Source organism: Rana temporaria, chromosome 2, assembly GCF_905171775.1.
Source record: "Rana temporaria chromosome 2, aRanTem1.1, whole genome shotgun sequence".
Classification (NCBI taxonomy): domain Eukaryota; kingdom Metazoa; phylum Chordata; class Amphibia; order Anura; family Ranidae; genus Rana; species Rana temporaria.
The window spans coordinates 193,119,532-193,137,031 of record NC_053490.1 but is presented as its reverse complement, the minus strand read 5'-3'; positions in this window follow the sequence as shown (position 1 = coordinate 193,137,031).

Sequence of the window (17,500 nt, the reverse complement as noted above, 5' to 3'; positions counted from 1 at the left end):
GGTGGAGCTGACAGACAGGGGGGACAGAGGAGAGCTGCAGATGATGGAGGCACGTAAACTGACTATGGTGTCAGGGCTCAGCAGCCATAATAAACCGTTTACAGACAGGAGGACAGAACCAGGCAGGATCAGCCAGATCTTTCAGGTGATAGAAAGGGCCAAATGACACAGCGCAAGCACTGTGCTGTATAACATGCTTTAAAGGAACAGGATCCATTTGAATTTTTTTTAAGATTACAAACGCTTTAAGTTATTTTTCCTTAACAATTTTTTTAGGTGATAGGTGACTAATTGAATAGATATGTGGCTGTATGAAGTCCATGTCAACATGTTTATATGGCTATAATATAAGCTATTAGGGTTGATTTACTACAGGCAAATAGGTTGTTCGCATTGCAAGAAAATTTTCACTTTGCAAAATTATTTGCCCTTGACTAAGTTACAGTGGTAAAAATCCACTCTGCAAAGAATTCCTAATCACGTGCAAGGGAAATGAAAATAACTGCATTTTTGCTTGAACTTTACAGCAGAGCTTCACCTTATTCACTAAGCAAAAATTCCCTTACAAAGTGAGAATTCCTTTGTGATTCAATCGGTCTAATTGCTATTAATATATATCAATCTCATCTTATTCAGTATAGTGCATAGTATAGGGGTTTACTCGCAAAATGTCCTTATCTGTTAAACTTACCAACCACTAGGGATGGACCGAACGACCCCCAGTTTGATTCACACCAAAACTTTCCAATATAACCAGGGTTCGGAACTGAATAACGAACCCCATTAACCACTTAACCACCAGCCGCCGTCAAATAACGGCGGCAAGGTGGTTGCTTAACTCTGGGAGGACGTTATATAATGTCCTCCCAGAATCGCGCTCCAGCACGCCCCCTGGGGCACTCACACAGGAATGTCCGTGACCGCCGGGTCCGGAGGCCCCAGCGCATCACGGGTCACGGTAAATTGCCGCTGACAGTGCCCGTTTACCACGTGATCGCTCCGTCCAATGACGGAGCGATCATATGTAAACAAACCGGCGTCATTTGATGACGCCGGTTCCTCCCTCCTCTCTCTGTACCGATCGGTACAGTGTGAGAGGAGAGCGCGGATGGCAGCAGCACTGTGGGATGGATCTGTGACTATTGCAGTCACAGATCCATCCCTGCTCTGCCATCCCTGCATTAACCCCTTCAATACTCTTCCTTCCCTGTGCAATACTCTTCAATAACCCCTGCAATACTCTTCCTTCCCTGTGCAATACTCTGCAATAACCCCTGCAATACTCTTCCTCCCCTGTGCAATACTCTGCAATAACCCCTGCAATACTCTTCCTTCCCTGTGCAATACTCTGCAATAACCCCTGCAATACTCTTCCTCCCCTGCACAATACTCTGCAATACCCCCTGTGCAATACTCTGCAATACCCCCGCGCAATACTCTGCAATACCCCCGCCCAATACTCTGCAATACCCCCGCCCAATACTCTGCAATACCCCCGCCCAATACTCTGCAATACCCCCGTGCAATACTCTGGAATACCCCCACGCAATACTCTGCAATACCCCCGCGCAATACTCTGCAATACCCCCGGGCAATACTCTGCAATACCCCCTGCCAGTACTGTGCAGTACCTCTTGCGCAATACTCTGCAGTACCCCTTGCGCAATACTCTGCAGTACCCTCTGCACAATACTCTGCAATACCCCCGCACAATACTCTGCAATACCCCCGCACAATACTCTGCAATACCCCCCGCACAATACTCTGCAATACCCCCCCGCACAATACTCTGCAACACCCGACCAATACTTTGCAATACCCCGGCCAATACTCTGCAATATCCAGAAAAAACTCTGGGGGAAAAAATGCGGTTTAACCACTTCCCCCCACGTCATATGACGTCCTTGACTTTGTGCAGGGATATCTAAATGATGCCTGCAGCTACAGGCATCATTCAGATATGATTTTTTTCAGCCGGTGATTCTCTACACCATAAGAATGATCATGGCGCTGTTCCGCCTCTTGATCGTTCTTATGGGAGGCAAAAGGGGATGTCCCAACTCCCTTCGCCCTCCGGTGCTTCTTCCGACTCACCGCTGTGATCAAAGCCAGGATAATTTTTTTTTCCAGGCTTCCCAGCCTAGAGGTGAGATGTGGGGTCTTATTGACCCCATATCTCACTGTAAAGAGGACCTGTCATGCTATATTCCTATTATAAGGGATATTTACATTCCTTGTAATAGGAATAAAATTAATCAAAACATTGATTTTTGGGAAAAAACGTGTCAAACTAAAATAAATAAAGTAAAATGAACAATAAAAAAAAAATAAAAAAATTTAAAGCGCCCCTGTTCCCGCGTGCTCGTATACAGAAGCGAACGTGCACGTAAGTCCCGCCCACATATGAAAACGGTGTTCAAACCACACATGTGAGGTATCACTGCGAACGTTAGAGCGAGAGCAATCATTTTGGCCCTAGACCTCTTCTCAAACTAAAAAGATGTAACCAGTAAAAACATTTAAAGCGTCACCTATAGGGATTTTTAAGTAGCGAAGTTTGGCGCCATTCCACAAGCGTGTGCAATATTGAAGGGTGACATGTTGGGTATCTAATTACTTGGCGTAACTTCATCTTTCATATTATGCAAAAACATTGGGCTAACTTTAATATTTTTTTTTTTTTAAAAGCACAAAACTGTTTTATTTCCAAAAAAATGCGTTCAAAAAATTGCTGTGCAAATACCATGCGCGATAAAAAGTTGCCACGACCGCCATTGTATTCTCTAGGGTCTTTGCTAAAAAAGCATATATAATGTTTTGAGGTTCTATGTAATTTTCTAGCAAATAAATGATGATTTTTCCATGTAGGAGAGAAATGTCAGAATTGGCCTGGGTGCTCCAGAACGCCTGATGGTGCTCCCTGCATGTTGGGCCTCTGTATGTGGCCACGCTGTGTAAAAGTCTCACACATGTGGTATCGCCATACTCGGGAGGAATAGCAGAAAGTGTTTTGGGGTGTAATTTGTGGTATGCATATCATGTGTGTGAGAAATAACCTGCTAATATGAAACTTTTGTGGAAAAAAATAAAAATAAAAAAAACCCTTGATTTTGCAAAGAATTGTGGGAAAGAATGACAACTTCAAACTCACCATGCCTCTTTCTAAATACCTTGGAATGTCTTCTTTCCAAAAAAGCGTCATTTGGGGGGTATTTGTACTTTTCTGGCATGTTAGGGTCTCAAGAAATGAGATAGGCCGTCAGTACTTCAGGTGTGATCAAATTGATCAATTTTCAGTAATTGGTACCATAGCTTGTAGACCTTATAACTTTCACCCAGACTAAATAATATCCAATTTTTTTTGTTTTGTTACCAAAGATATGTAGCAGTATACATTTTAGGCCAAATTTATGAAGAAAAATTACTTTTTTGCAAAATTTTATAATAGAAATGAAGAAAAAATCATTTGTTTTACAAAATTTTCGTTCTTTTTTCATTTATAGCGAAAAAAACCCACAGAGGTGATCAGATACCACCAAAAGAAAGCTCTATTTGTGGGAAAAAAATGACAAAAATTTCATTTGGTTACAGTGTTGTATGACTGAGTTATTGTCATTCAAAATGTGAGAGCACCGAAAACTGAAAATTGGTCTGGTTATTAAGGGTGTTTAAGTGCCCAGTGGTCAAGTGGTTAAAGTCTATGGGACCCAAACATGAAAAATAAAAAGTGTACATTTTGAAGGCTTATATGCAAGTAATTGGGAATATAATAGCTATTGGGATCTGGGTACTGCCCTGGAGCACATGTATCAATGAAAAACAGGTTGTAAAAAAATTACATTTTTAAATAATTTAGTGATGCCTAAAGTGAAAGCATAAAAATTAAAAATGCCTTTTAATATAGTACCTGGGGGGTCCCTTTAGTCTACCTGTGGCACACCTGTACTGTGTACAGAAGCTGCTGCAGAAAAAGATTCCACAGACTTTGAATAGAAGTAACAGGTGAGAAAAAATATTTATTTGGGTATTGGTGGTGCCTTCACACTGTAACCTTATAGTGGTACTCTTGATGAAAGCAAGAATTTACCTTGTTGCCAAAAAATTTAATTATATGCACCTGTCAAACAGGTGTGGAAAAATTGGTCTTTCTTTGGGTGTCAATTGTGCCAATGAAACCTACACCAAAAAAATTATTCCAGAAGAAATCAATGCCCACAACACTAAGCAGCCTAGAAGTCCTGCAGAGATTCCACATCCCAAAAACACTTTATCAGCAACATCGGCATCAGGGGCTTCATAGCTGCTGGTAATCCAAGATGATTAATTTTGATAAATGTCACAGAGTCTGTGGACAGTCACATTCTATTATCAGTAACAAAACCTTCAGCAGCACTGAATGCCCTTGCGAAAAGCACACTGGATGCAGAGCAGTCCAGCAGTTAATTGGCATACTGGGCAAGTTCTGGCCAGTGGTCGATTCTCATGACCCAGTAAACCAATGGATCATCGACTGGAAAGCTCTCCATCTCTGTTTTCGCCCCTAAATAATCATCTACCATGTGATGCAGACATTGCCGATGGGATGTGGAAGCTGACAGCCCTGAGCGGTGAGGACTTGAAAAAAATTGTGAAATGCATCGCTTAGGCGGCCGCCTTTTCCACCGCTACTCTCTTGACCAACAGAAGCCTCAAAACTACATTTTCCATGACACTGTAACCTACAGAGTCTTTAAGGTGTCCTCAAGAGATTGCATCTTCTGCACTCTCTGTGGGGACGGGATGAGTTCTGAGACTTTCCCCTTGTAACGGTGGTCAAGGAGGGTTGCCAACCAATAGTGATCCTTCTCCTTTACGACATGTATTCTTGGGTCCTTTCGCAGGCTTTGAAGCATGAGGGAGCCCGTGCACCACAGGCTCCCTCCTCGGGGTCACTGAGGATTATAGTATCTGGAACTGTCTCCTCCCAGCCATGTACTACTCCCAACAGTTCCTCTGCTTCAATGCCTCCAAAACTGCTAAAATCCTCCTCCTCCTCCTCCTTCTCTTATTATGTGTTATGTGGCAAAGGAACAATGGTGTCTGCATAAAGTAAGCCTTGAGAGGACAGAAAGTCTTTCCCTTCCTCCTGCTGCTCTGCCTCGAGTGCCCTGTCCATAATGCCATGCAGTGTCTGCTCCAGCAGGAACACAACAGGGATTGTGTCATGGCATACCATCTTTGTGGCCTCCTCAGATGGTGACAGTACTGTGCATGCATCCTTTATGAGCAGCCATTGGCATTAGAAAAAAAGCTGGGCCAGCCTGAGCCTGTCGTTGAGTTCCACCTTGTGGGCATGTCCCAAATCAAGCGGTTTACGGGGAGTAGGGATGAGCCAGCGGTTCGAGTTGAACGTAAGTTCGAGTCAAACATCAGGTGTTCATTAAATGAACCAGGCATTTGGGGAGTTTTCGGGGATATTGCTGTATGGTGATTGGCCAAAGCAGTCACATGACTTGCATGCTTTGGCCAATCACAGCGCACTCTGCTGAGAGAGCCGTAAATGGCCAAAAGCAGGGTGTCTTTGGCCAATCATGTCTTAGGGTCCACACCCCACACTATATAAGGATGATAAATAGCGGCCGTGTGTAGTTTTGTTGGCGTAGACAGAGAGATAGCTTGACTTAGATTAAGCAGGCAGTTTATTCAGTTAGTGGCAGTGTATTATATATATATATATATATATATATATATATATATATATATATATATATATATATATATATATATATATATATATATACAGTCAGTCTAACATATATATATATATATATATATATATATATATATATATATATATATATATATATATATATATATATATATATATATATATATATATTCTGCATTCAGTGTAGTCTATATATACAGTGCATTTAGTGGTGTATAGTTTCTAATACACTTCAGGCGGCATATTAAAAAAAAAAAAATATATATATATATATATATACAGTCGAATATATATATATATATATATATATATATATATATATATATATATATATATATTGTAGAGAGTCAGCCTGGGTTCAGCCTTATTGCCAGCTGGGCTGAAAGTGTCAGTGAGGAGTTGTGTGTTTAGAGAGAGACAGCAGCATGCTGTGTCAGAGGATCCATTTCTGGATTTTGGCCAGCTGGGTGAGCTAAATGATATAAGGACTGTTGCTCTGGTTAGAGCTGTATACTGTGCACACCAGCCTGTGGGTGCAGAGACTGAACTTTTTCCATATGTACACCTGTATTGCAAGACAAGCCTGTTGTTTCTTCTGTTTGTTTTGGAAGTTATACTGAATAAAGCCACTTTTGTTTTACTGGACTGTCTGAGCCGGCTGTTCACCCCCTGATCCCTTACAAATTGGTGGAGGTAGCGGGCAGTTTGAGGGGTACATGCCAACCCCATGTCCTTGGTGAAAGCTGCACAGGCTGTGAAGTCTTCAGAACAAGCCATGGAGGAATTAATTAAACATCTAGCAGTGGCTAATGCCCAGGTAGTCGCTGTGCAACAGGAAACAAATTGCTTACTGGTTGAACAGCTAGCAGCACTGCAAAAGGCGGTGATCCAGCAGGCTGAATTGATAAAGAGTGATCCCCGGAAGGCTGTGCAGTGGACTATGCAAAAGATGACAGTCACAGATAACGTGGAAGTTTATATGCCAGTGTTTGAATGGATTGCAACAAGGGAAGGTCTCCCTGAGAAAGAATGGGTGGATGTACTGGCTCCTTTATTATTATTATTATTATTATTTATTATTATATGCGATTTATATAGCGCCAACAGTTTACGCAGTGCTTTACAATGTATAGGGGATAACAAAATTACAGTACAGTTCAATACAAAAGGTACATGAGGGCCCTGCTTGTAGAGCTTACATTCTAAAGGGAGGGGGTGGTGGTACAAAAGGTAATAGCTGCAGAGAATGATTTGATGGGGTGGCTCTGGGACAGTTGTTAGGTGGGTGTGGGATAGGTTACCCTGAATAAATGAGTTTTTAGGGATCTCCTAAAGGTGGACAGGGTAGGGGCTGATCGGACATATGGGGGCAGGGATTTCCAGAGGATGGGAGAGGCTCTGGAGAAGTCCAGAAGGCAAGCATGGGAGGAGATAACAAGGGAGCTAGAGAGCAGGAGGTCCTGGGAGGAGCGGAGGGGACGATTTGTGATATATCTGCAGATGAGATTAGTGATGTAGATGGGGCAATATTGTGAATGACCTTGTATTTTATGGTTAGCATTTAGAATTTTGCACGGTGGGGTAGAGGAAGCCAGTGAAGGGATTGGCAGAGAGGAGCACCCGTCATAGATCGGTTAATGAGGTGTATTAGTCTAGCAGCAGAATTAATTATAGACTGAAGAGGGGGTATAGCCTGCTTAAGGGTAGGCCATTAGAGAGTTTCAGTAGTCAAGGCAGGAAAAAAATCAAGGAGTGAATAAGTTGCTTTGTGGTGTCATTAGTCAGGAAGGGTCGAATTCTGGAGATGTTGCGGAGGTTGAGGCGACAGGATTTAGCCAGTGATTTAATATGGGGGCTGAAGGAGAGATCCGAGTCAAGGATTACACCCAGGACTTTGGCATGTGTGGAGGGACCAATGGTTGTGTTGTTTATATTAATGGTGAAGTCACAGGGGGGTGGGCGGTAAGGAAGAAATATAACCAGCTTAGTTTTAGAAAGCTTGAGTTTGAGGAAGTGGTGTGACATCCATACCGATTTAGTAAGTTGGAGATCCGTGGGAAGATCGAGGGGGTGAGTTGAGAAGTGGAGAGATAGATCTGGGTGTCGTCGGCATAGACAGAGCCTTGGGGTACCCCAACAGAAGGAGGAAGAGGAGCAGAGGAGATGGAGTTGTAAGTGACACTGAAAGTGTGCTGAGATAGGTAAGACGAGAACCAGGATAAAGCAGAATCACGGAAGCCAAGGGAGTGTAATTTGCTGAGGAGGAGCAGGTGGTCAACTGTGTCAAAGGCAGCAGAGAGGTCTAAAAGTATGGAGTATGGAGTAATGGCCATTGGTTTTAGCAGTTAGTAGGTCATTGGTGAGTTTTATCAGGGCATTTTCAGTAGAATGTTGTGGGCGGAAGCCAGACTGTAGAGGGTCGAGAATGTTGTTGTCCGTGAGGTAGCGAATCATTCAGTCATGGACAAGGTGTTCAATGAGCTTGGAGGCAAATGGGAGCAGGGAGATGGGTCTTAAGTTATTCAAACAGGTGAGGTCTAGTGAGGGTTTTTTAAGTATGGGGTGCAGTATGGGGGTGCACCATCCTTATGCGGGGAAGGAAAGGTGCCTAAGGAGAGGAAGAGGTTGAAGTGGGTTAGGGAGTTGAAGATAGAGCAGGAAGGTGGTTGCAGTAATTGAGAGGGGACAGGGTCCAGGGGACTGGTAGTGAGGTGGTCCATGGAGAGGAGTATCAACTTCATCTGTGGTAACTGGGCAAAATGAGGAGGGTATTAAGTGTGGTGTTGGACCGGATGTGTTGGGTAGGGGAGGAACATTGCCTTCCTCATGATGGTACAGAGTTGTAATGTCCTTACGTGAAACGAAATTGCAACTGGGAACCTGCCATTGTGGTACAGCACATTCTGCAAATTAATGGAAGGGGCAGAATCCACCAAAAGCGGAAAAGCGGAAAAGCGGAAGTTGGAGAGCCAGCAGCTTTGACAAGCTTGCATTTAGATGCTGGGCATGTGGGTGGCAGTGACTCTGTTTTTTTTCTTTGCTGCAGCAGATGGGGCTATAGTCTACAGCTGGTGATATGCTGCTGGGAGATGTGCTGCAAGGACCTCGGACACCCTGCGCTATACCATCATCCCGGTCAGTGAAGGCTTCTGAGAGGTCATGAGGTATATTGGGGGCAGTCTGAGGTGAGCAAGGAGGAGGAACAGATATGCGGCCCTTTTGTGTGGCTTTTAGGTTCTTTTGCCATTGGGCTGAGTAGTGGGAGGTTAAATGCCTTGTCAAGGGTGTGGTACCCAAATGGCTGTCGTTTTTGCCACACTTGATGTGCTTGAGACAAAGTTTTCAAATTGCAACAGTGTGATCAGCTGCACTGTGTTAAAAAAGGCCCAGACAGCTGAGCTGTGGGAAGTGGGCCTGGAGATAACAGCTCCACAATGTGATGAAATAGGGTGGCTGCTCTCTACTCTTCCATAATGGCTGCCTCATTGGGGTTGTGACTTACCCTCACTTTCCTCCTTTGCTCTATCTGACACCCAAGTCACGTCAGTGACCTCATCCTCATCATCTCCTCCATCCTCATTACCACTGGAGACAACTTGGCAATACGTTGCAGCTGGAGAAACATGACTGCCAATTTGTGTACCAGTGTTCTCCCCTCTCTGTTAGATCATGTTTCTGCCTTTCTCAACCTCAGAACCAACATCTGAATCAAGTAATGGCTGTGCCTTTTCATGGATCAAGTGGCTGACGCTGTGTTCAAATAACTCAGCTGACTCCTCCATGCCTGATGCTGGGGCTATGGCAGGAATAGCTGTGCACAATGAGGCAGGTTTAGCAACTCTGGCAGCTGCAGTGGACTGTGCACCAGTCTCTGCTTGGGTGACGGAGGATGAGGATGGTTTAGTAAGCCAGTCCACCACCTCCTCTGTAGGCATGCAACATCACTAAACAGAGAAAATTATGCCCTGCCTAAGGACTGAAAATGTCCACCTTTGCCTGTGGACACATACGCTGCTGGCTTCCTCACAGTGCCATGGGAACTTCTGCCTCTCCTTGTTTTCTTCCCATAAATGATGGGGTGGGGGTGCTTATTAACACAATGTAATATAGATGTGGACATGCAAACAAAGATGCACTTTAATCAATGGAAAGTGGTGTTTGGTGCACTTTAGCTTGACTATTACACAGACACACCTCTGATACACTATAGTATACTGCAGTAAAACTGCACTGATGCAATGAATAAAACTGCGTCAAATGCAAACTAACACACAGAAATGTTCTGTGTTAAACGGAAGGTAATGCACTGCAATATACGGCATTAAACTTGCAGTAATGCACTGAACTATACATTGTTATGCGGAAGATAACGCATTGAAATATACTGCGTTAAGCATGCACTAACACAAAAATGTACTGCGTTAAATGGCACATAATGCATTGAAATATACAGTGTTAAACTTGTAGTAACGCACTGAACTGTACGGCATTAAACTTACAGTAACGCACCAAAATATACTGTGTTAAGCATGCATTAATGCATAGAAATGTACTGCGTTAAACAGCACGTAACGCACTGAAATATACAACATTAAACTTGCAGTAACACACTGAAATATACTGTGTTAAGTGTGCATTAATGCACAGAAAAGTATTGCGTTAAACGGTATGTAGCGCACTGAAATATTTGGTGTTTAACTTACAATGACACGCTGAAATATACTGTGTTAAGCATGCACTAACACACAAAAATGTACTGCATTAAATGGCTTGTAACGCAAATATACAGCATTCAACTTGCAGTAATGCACTGAACTGTACATCGTTAAACGGAAGAGAACGTACTGAAATATACTGCATTAAGCGTGCACTAATGCACAAAAATGTACTGCGTTAAATGTCATGTAATGAACTGAAATATACAGCGTTAAACTTGCAGTAACACACTGAACTGTACTGCATTAAAATTGCAGTAATGCGCCAAAATATACTGCATTAGGAGTGCACAGAAATGTACTTTGTTAAACGACACATAACGCACTGAAATATTCAGTGTTAAACTTGCAGTGACGCACTGAATTATACTGCGTTAAGCGCGCACTAACGCCTAAAAATGTACTGTGTTAAGTAGCACGTAATGCGCTGAAATTAATGGGGTTAAACTTGCAATAATGCACTGAACTGTACCGTGTTAAACAGAATATAACACACTGAAATATATGGCGTTAAACTTGCAGTAATGCACTGAACTGCACAGGGTTAAACTTGCAGTAACGCACCCAAATATACTGCGTTAAGTGTGAAGTAATGCACAGAAATGTACTGTGTTAAACAGCACATAACGCACTGAAATATACAACGTTAAACTAGCAGTAATGCAATTAAATATACTTTGTTAAATGGTCACTACACCTAGGCCCCATACACACGGTAGGACAAAACCGATGAGAATGGTCCGACGGACCGTTTTCATCGGTTCACCGCTGAAGTGGCCTGATGTGTGTACACACCATCATTCCAAAAAACGATCGGGTCAGAACGCGGTGACGTCAAACACACAACGTGCTGAATAAAACGAATTTCAATGCTTCCAAGCATGTGTCGACTTGATTCTGAGCATGCGCGGGTTTTGAACCAATGCTTTTCCATCGGTTCGGTTTTGAAGCATGTTTTAAAATTTTGGACCGAAGGAATACAGACCGATGGGCTATACACACCGTCGGTTTGGACCGATGAAACTGAACCTCGGTCCATTCTCATCGGTTTTGTCCGACCGTGTGTACAGGGCCTTACACTGACTGAACTATCCCTACATTCACACTAATGTAAAGATGAATGGTGTAAGAAAAAAAATGGCTGCACATCGAGGAATTCCGATTGCCTTTTTTTGTTCAAAGTGATAACACCAAAGACACCAACACGAGGTCACGTAGATGCGCTTTTGCACGAATACCTTGTGCTTAAGCATTAATGATTAATGAGTAATGATTGGGCACACAATGTTTGTGTGAAGCGTATCTACGTGACCTTGTGTTGGTGTCTTTGGTGTTATCATTTTGAACAAAAAAGGCAATAGGAATTCCTGGATGTGCAGCCATTTCTTTTCTTTCACCATTCATCTTTACATTAGTGTGAATGTAGGGATAGTTCAGTCAGTGTAAGGCCCACGGAGGCGGGCCGGGCTGGCACTCTACGAGACATTCCACCTCAGGTTATCATCATACACCTGGATCAGCTGCTCTTTTTCTTTGTAAAGATGAATGGTGGTCACTCTACACTCACACTGAACTATTCCTTAATTCACACTAAACTGATATTCTATACTGACAATAGAATCAGAATAGCACACCATAGCACACTAATTGTTTAATAGCATTGAAGAGAGCCCTGTTCCAGTGGCGGCTGGTGCTCAAATTTTTTTGGTGGGGCACAAACGGAAAAGAAATTGCAGCCTCACTGTGCCCATCAAATGCAGCCACTGTACCATCACTTGTCACCACTGTGCCATGCCATCAAACGTAGCCACTGTGCCATCAATTGTCACCACTGTTCCATGCCATCAAATGCAGCCACTGTGTCATCAATACGCACCACTGTGCCATGCCATCAAATGCAGAGTCACTATGCCATGCCATTAAACGCAGCCACTGCACTATGCCATGCCATTAAACGCAGCCACTGTGCCATCAATTGTCACCACTGTGCCATGCCATCAAACGCAGCCACTGTGCCATGCCATCAAACACAGTCACTGTGCCATCAATTGTCGCCACTGTTCCAATTGTCGCCACTGTGCCCATTGTCGCCACTGTGCCCATTGATGTCACTGTGCCCTTTAATTGTCACCACTGTGCCCATTCATGCCGCTGTGCCAATTGTCCCCACTCTGCCTATTGTCCCCATTGTGCCTATTGTCGCCACTGTGCCCATTGATGTCACCGTGCCCTTTAATTGTCACCACTGTGCCCATTCATGCCGTTGTGCCAATTGTCCCCATTGTCCCCACTGTGCCTATTGTCGCCACTGTGACCATTGATGTCACTGTGCCCTTCGTCGCCGCTGTGCCCTGTAAAATGCCCCTTCCCTGTCCGGCACTTAACTTTACTGGAGTAATCCCTCCATGTCCTCGACCCTCGATGTCTTCTCCCGCCCTCGAGGACGCTTCAGCCAATCAGGTTACCGGTAGCCAGAACCGGCCAACCTAATTGGCTGAGACGCCTGTCAGTCTTATCCAAGGAACGCACCCCCTGTGCGTTCCAAGAAAAAGCTTCCGGGGACCCGAGGGCTGGCTCTGATAGGCACTTCTGTACAGCCAACCAGCTGCCATTATTCAGATGGTCGGCGCTCATGTACGGCCATCTGAATAGAACAGCGGCAGCGGCGACAATGACAATGCATGAATCTATGTTATTAGACTCAGTGGCGGTAAGAGCCGGAGGGGGCGGCGCTCTAGCGCCCTCTATAGACGAACCGCCACTGTCCTGTTCTATCTCTCCACACTGATATCACACTAAAAATTGCTGCTATTGAAAGAATACTTTCACAGTGTGGGGTGGGACTAACAGCAATGAGCCATGATTGGATAGAGTCATAACAACAGCATCCAATCATGGCTCTGACTGTGCTCTGTGCCCTGGTTGGGCAAATCTTTCATTGCTTTAGACAATCAGGGCTTTCAATCAACTGTGCGGCATCACAGTGCATTGTGGTCGTATGGCGGGCCAAACAAACAGTCGAACGCCCTAATGATTCAGTTGTTAAGGAAACATGCATACACCCAATGTTTGGCCCAAACTCATGCTTGGGCCGAACCGCTCTCCCATCCCTACCAACCACCTTGGATGGTCCAAACTACCATAGAGTATTCACCTGAAACCCAGAGAGAAAAAGACAGGGAGGTCTAATCTATTGTTGTATGGGTAGCTAAACAAGGGCTTGGGATTTTTTTTTTGCAGGAAGTTTGTGATTAGTGGGCTCTTTCATTCTAAAATTCCTGCAAAAGAACCACATGTATCAGACCATGAAGGATAGAAGGCCTTATAGGGTGGTCACCCCTTTGAATCCCCATGATAAGGGGAAAACGAAAGATCCCAGGGGAAGCAACCGGTGGGGGAACCTCTTGATCACATTTCCTGATGGTGGCAGGATCCCCTGTTATGTCCAAAAAGCCAACAGTCTTTGGATCCCTGAAAGGAGGAGAAACCAGTGAGCCAAGCTTTTAAGACTCTTTTTAACCACAGTGGATTGACCTGTCTGCAGGCAGCACTCACAGGCAGTGCCTCAACCACATGAGCGCAAAGTATTTGGGGTCCAGTGCCGATGTAAACATTTTTAGAGGTGATGACAACATGGACTATTGGTTGTCCATTGGTTGCACTATTGGCTTTCACAGTATGTGCTGGAGCTATGGGCTTACTGAGAGGCAAATCCACCTATCCGCAGACACTATGGGCCAGATTCACAGCGGAGATACGACGGAGTATCTCAGATACTCCCTCGTATCTCTCAGAGTATCTATGCGACTGATTCATAGAATCAGTTACGCATAGATATCCCTAAGATCCGACAGGTGTAATTGTTTTACACTGTCGGATCTTAGGATGCAGTACCGCGGCCACCGCTGGGGGGAGTTTGCGTCGTAAACCAGCGTCGGGTATACAAATTAGGAGTTACGGCGATCCACGATGGATTTTCGCGTTTGCTACGTCGCCGCTAGTCTAGTTTCCCGTCACAAAGTTAGTCGTCGTTTTTGGTGCCTTAACTTTACACAGCAAACGTATTGCTGTATAAAGTATGGCCGTCCTTCCCGCATCGAAATTTAAAAATTAAATTACGCTACATGCGTCGCCGTTCGAAAAAATGACGTCACTTCGCGCAAAGCACGGCGGGAGTTACGAAACGGAGCATGCGCAGTAGGTCCGGCACGGGAGCGCGCCTAATTTAAATGGCACACGCCCATTTAAATTACGTGGGCTTACGCCGGAGGCCGCCGGCGTAGTTTTCATCGCAAGTGCTTTGTGAATCAGGCACTTGCGATGAAAACTTGCGGCGGTGTAACGTATCTACGATACGTTACGCCGCCGCACTTCTACCTGAATCATGCCCTTTGATCCACCTTACTTAAAATGAACCAGTTCTAGATGTTAATGGTAAAAATAGTAATGCTGCTGCTGATGCTACTGACTAAATATTTTAATCATCGGGCCTCAAAAAATTGTGACTTCCACTATTAACAGCTCCTACCACTGCTCCTGGGTTGCCACCATTTTAGTAGGCATGAGCTGAACTTATAATACTAGTGTATTATTCTTTCATAGTTTTGCGCTGCACTGTTTCTGTATATTTTTTTTACCTGGGTTTGGTTCCTAGGCAGGTTCAATGAACATTGCAGAGTTTGTGTGCTGAATCCAAACTCTATTAAAGTCGATTGGAGCTGAACATAAATCCCCAGTAGCCATTTATTAGGCTACTGGGGATTTAATAACAAGATTCATACCCTTATAGACTTCAATAGGATTCACCTCTAAGTTGGGGTTCAGCGAATTAAAAATTAAAAATAATTAAAAATAAAATAAAAATCCAAACCATTGGCAAATCAAACCAGGGAAGATTTATTCACCACTGTAGGGAACTTGTAATCCCAAAGCACTGAACACTGGCATCCTGTTTCTTGCTGTTGGTGTTACAGTGGGCAGATAATCTTCTACAACATTGGCTTGCGCATAGTTGGATTGATTTCTACATTTCCTATTTCATGTGGATTGCTATATTATTGTGTTGAATGAGTGCACAACAACATTGAAAAGAAGTGTTTATTATCAGTGCACTCACAAAATGTGTGAACACTGTTCTCCAGCAAGAAAGGGTAAAAGAGCTAGGATGCTGGAGAGATGAATATTTGCTGTCTTCTATTGCAAGGAGGTACTGTATTTAACCATTTAGAAACCTTACCGAGACCTTTAAGTCTGCTGACATAAAACACAATTTTAGACATATCCTTATTCATTCAAATTTGTTGCACACAATAATCCATTCTTCTGTGCTCAATAAATGAAAAACACAAAAGGTAACAGGCTTCCATATAAGGTAATTTAAGTGCATCTCATACCTTGTTGCTCTCTTCAATTATGAGGGATCCCAGAAAATTTGAGGGCTGTCTTAAACACAACTTTTTTTTTTGGGGTGTTTACCCCTCAATAAGGGAGGTGAACCTGAATCACAGATAAATAAATATAAGAAGGCACAGAATACATATGGGACCCAGGGCTCTCAGTGGTCTCTGTACTGGGTGTGCGCTGTATAGCACGCTCTCAGCACAAAGACAAATATGCAGATATGCTGCCCAGTAGGCATGTGCAATTTTTTTCGTTATTGTAGTTGATTCGTGAACATACGAATGAACAAAAGGTTTAGCGCAATTAATAACGAATAACGATATTTTCAAAATAACGAATATGAAAAACAACGAAGATACGAAAGATGAAAGAAACGAAAACATAGAAACAACGAAAATACCGAACCCAAAAAAAAAATAATTACGAAAAACAAAATGAATGAAAATGCAAACTTACTAATATTCGAAGACCGAAAAGAAAACAACCGAAATGCCGAACAAAGATTAAAAAACGAAAATCAAAACTAACGAAAAATAAATTACGAATCTTCGGAAAACTGAAATGAAAACAACGAAAATACAAAATAATGTAAATTAGCTTTCGTTAGTACAGAAATATTTCTGGACATTGACCAATAGCCCCTGAGCGCTGTCCCTTTCCTCTGAAGAGGTTTGTTCCTTCCCCTAATGAGCTTCTTTCTCATTACCTCCTGGCTCCTTGTGTCTTTTTCTGTGTTAGACTGCAAATTTCTATATTTGTATTTGTAATATCTGACATATTTTAGTTTTCTTCTACGTCAGACTTCATTCTAGACAGGGTGTGTGTGCTAACTAAGACAGTCAAGTCAATCACAGTAAAGTACGAATTACAAAATGACGACGAGTAGTGTGTCGAATAAACGTAAAATGTATTCTAACAGAATTACGAATGCAATAAAATCTACAAAAGTACGTTTTTACAATCAAAGGAAATTAGACACGAAAATACGAATGAGCATAAAGCAACAAAAATATATTTCTTACGAAAATACGAATGCGGCATGATGGAAAATATAATGTAAATACGAATAGCAAAACAACGAAAATTAAACTAACGTAAAAACGAAGGAACGAATAAAATCATTTTAAAAATACGAACGCGGCAGAATACAAAATATAACGAAAATACGAATCTCGATTCAACGAAAAATAAACTAACAGAAAAAAACGGAAACAGAAAAAAGAGTGTTACGAAAATACTAAAGAGTACTAACGTCTTACGAAATTACGACTCGTTACGAATCACGATAAACGAACAGAAACGAAACAGAAATAAACGAAAATTTTTGCTGTGCACATGTCTACTGCCCAGCAGAAAAAAGTTCAGTGAGGCCTTATTTCTGTGTACTGTCAGCATCAAGGGGTTAAAACTTTTATGAACAAGCATGCATATTAGAAAGTCAATGTGAAGACAAAACTCCCAGTCTTCATATATGTTTCATGGTCAGCAATTACAGGCTTAATATTCTCTTACTGTAGGATTCTTTCAAAAGATACACTACATTAGCTTTGGAAACTCACCATTTTAACAATACAATATAAAATAATAATGTGTACTTGAAAGTGAAACTTTTAAAAGTCTTCCATGTAAAGTTGAATTAACAATATTTATTTGAAACATTCCTACTTGGTCAAGTAAC